We start from the raw sequence: 3,486 nt of genomic DNA on the forward strand, positions 1-3,486 counted from the left end.
TAGAGAGTTGCTTTGTTGACTCCATCGACTATTAAAAGTTACAAAATTGTCACCGAACTATTCATTATGTTCCAAACTCGTCCTTTTTATTAAAAATTTGATTATTGTATGAGTTGTACGTTAACCTAGTGACTAAGATATGATAAAATCTGATCTCATAATCTTAAACAACCATCGTATTTCATTCAGCATGTTTCCAACTCAGGTGACCATTAATTTTTTATCTGAAAAAAAGACTAGTTTTGAACATAATGAATAGTCTATTGACCATTTTGTAATTTTTAATAATCAAATGACTCAAGAAAGTAGTATCCTATTGTTGAGTGACCATTTATATACTTTACCCTTTATTTTGATAAGTATAAAAGAGTCAAACGTATAAGGGTAAAAGATGAAATATAAGTGTTGTTTGTTGATTTTTATAAGATAACATTTTAAACAAAATAATTTAAAAAATACATATTCACTGAGATGGTGAGAGTATTAATTTTAAAAAATAATAATTTAATAATCCATGTTATCTTATAATTATATTTTGATCAATTAGATATTAATTTTTGCTGATGTAATGCGTTTGTCAAATTAGTTAAATTTTAAATAGAATTTTGTAATTTAGACGTAACACTAATTCAATCTTATATTACATATAAATTTTGATAAATTATATGTTACATATATTTTTTTCATATTTTTTCACTATAATATAAAATAATTTAGGGTAAATTTTAATTTTCAAGTGTACGGACAATATTATATTATTTATAATTTTTTTATTTCAAAATTTTACATAAGAATTAAAAATTTGGTGAAAATAATAGCAGCTTTGTGTTGGGCCAGCAAAAGAACAAAAGGAAGTACAATTAAAGAGAAAATGGTTGTTAAGCCCAAATTTAATTATTTATATTTTAAGAAGTTTTTTTTATTAATCTCGGGTAAGTACAATATATTTTTTGTTCAAAGGATTTTCAATCATTTGACATTAAACGCTCAAACTCCTGACTTTTTAGTTTTCGAAATCGAGACCTCAAAGAATAAATTAAAAAGATTGAATATTAAATAATGTTTTAAATTTAAATTATAAATATAAATAATATTCTACTACGCGTATAATACATAAACTATCAAAAAAAACCTTAATCTCTTTTCTTTTCAAATGCTCATATCTTAACCTTATCCAATATTTTTTAATAAAATAATAAAAAGTAAATTCAGTGTGATTATTGCTTGAAATCATTCTTAGTTCCTTAATTATTATGCTTGCACTTTAATGTATACTATTTATTAACTCATGATGTTACATGTCTACTTTATCTAGTGCTTCTCATCAATGTTAGGAAAAAATATTTTCAAATGTCACAAGTATAAGATAATTATAAAAATAATATTAATTTATATATTTTTTAATTATTGATAACGTAAGTCATATCATGCGATATAGTTGTCAAACTCAATATCTCGAAAGATATTAACACTTTCTTTAATCACTGAGATCACTTGATAGATTCAAAAATTTAAAATAAATTACGCATTTAATACCTAAATTATTAATTTTATTTTTTAAAATTATATTATCTTATAGGATTTTAGTGGATATGCATATTCATATTCCAATTTTAATATGAATCATGACATATTTACTTTCGGCTGGCCATGATGAATGTATCAAAAGATACAAATATTTCCACTTAATTATTTTTAGTCAAAAAGATAGGGTTGAAACTTGAGACTAATTATTTTTAATTTAGTTATGTTCAATTTGGAAGGAATTATATTTAAATAAGGTTTTTATAAATATTAATTCAAAAGTATTTTCAACATTTTATTATTATCTATATATATATTAATTTAAAAAGATGAGATAGTATGGTTTTGGGTAAATTTTGTTTGCAGCCCTATGCTTCTTTTAATTAATTGAATTTAGTCCTTATTACATAATAATCACACTTCTAACTATTTTAATTTATTTTCTTTTACAATTGAACCTTCTTTTATTTAACTAATTTTACCATAGCATGTTTATTAATTTGCGTATTTAATATCTTGGCATTATTTATTTACCTATTTATATATTTATTTTCTTGACTAAATTTATATATTTTATTTTATGTCACTTGTTTATTTACTTCTGCATGTATTATCATTATTTATTGTAATTACCATTACTATTACATTTTTTGTTCCAAATATCTATATTACATTTTGTTTTCTTAAAAATTCGAGACAATATGTATTTTAAAAGAGTAAACTTTGTATTTAGTAAATAAACTATCAATTTTGGTCTATTTTAATACTTAAACTTTCAATGTATTAAAATCATACCTAACATTTAGTACCCGTCGTTAAAAACTTAATGCGTTTAGTACATAAACTATCAGTTTTGGTTTGTTTTAGTATCTAAACTTTTAATTCTTTTAAAACTTAACGTTAAATTTTGAATGGGGTACTAAAACGAAATAAAAACTAAAACTTTTAACGGCAGTGTACTAAAATGAAACAAAAACTAAAATTTATGTATGATTTTGAAGGAAAAAAAATTAAGTACTAAAATAGATAAAAACTAATAGTTTATGTACTAAATACATACTTTATCCTTAATTTTTTTAAATATTTAATTAATTAAGAGATCTCTGTAGTTGAAAGGATGTTGATCTTTTTAGAGGTTTCAAGTTTGAGCTACGCTGCGTCTATAAGGTGTATAACTATATACATCATATGTTATCGATGGCTAATTTTTTTAAATAGATTCTACTTTATAATCATATATAGTTAATTGTATCATTCGCCCCTAATATATGATCCTAATTTTAAATTGGTTCCTAAATTTTTAAACATTTCAATTTCATCCTTAAACAATGACTATCATTCAAAATTAGTCCTCAAACTTTTGAACATTTCATTTTCATCCCCAAACTATGATCTTCATTCTAAATTAGTCCCTAAACTTTTTGAATATTTTAATTTTATCCTAAATTATACGTATACTAATCACATCTCTTGTTAATAAAATCATTAGGCCAAGTTATATTATTGTATGTTTGAAAAATTAAATTTAGGTTGAAATATGGTTGAAATGGATTACATATTTGGATAATTTGGGGATGAAATTGGAAGACCTAAAAGTTCAGGGATCAATTTAGAATGAGATTTATAGTTTGTGGATGAAATTGGAATATTCAAAAGTTTAAGGACTAATTTAGAATGAGAGTCAAAGTTTGAGGATGAATTGAAATGTTTAAAAGTCTAAGGACTAATTTAAAATGGGAGTCATAGTTTGGTGACATATGATGCAATTAATCTTAATTTATTGAAAAAAAATAATAAATAAATGAAAACAAGAGTCTCAAAATCAGATAACTCGTGAAAAATTAACTAACTTTTAATCATTATTTTTTTTAAAAGAATATTAAAAAAATACTACTTTTTGTTGAGATATGATTATAAATATATTATAAACCCTAAAGATTAAAGTCCCACCGAAAGCATTGA

The sequence above is a fragment of the Hibiscus syriacus genome, unplaced genomic scaffold (genome assembly GCF_006381635.1).
Source record: "Hibiscus syriacus cultivar Baekdansim isolate YM2019G1 unplaced genomic scaffold, ASM638163v2 tig00112395_pilon, whole genome shotgun sequence".
NCBI classification, from domain to species: Eukaryota; Viridiplantae; Streptophyta; class Magnoliopsida; order Malvales; family Malvaceae; genus Hibiscus; species Hibiscus syriacus.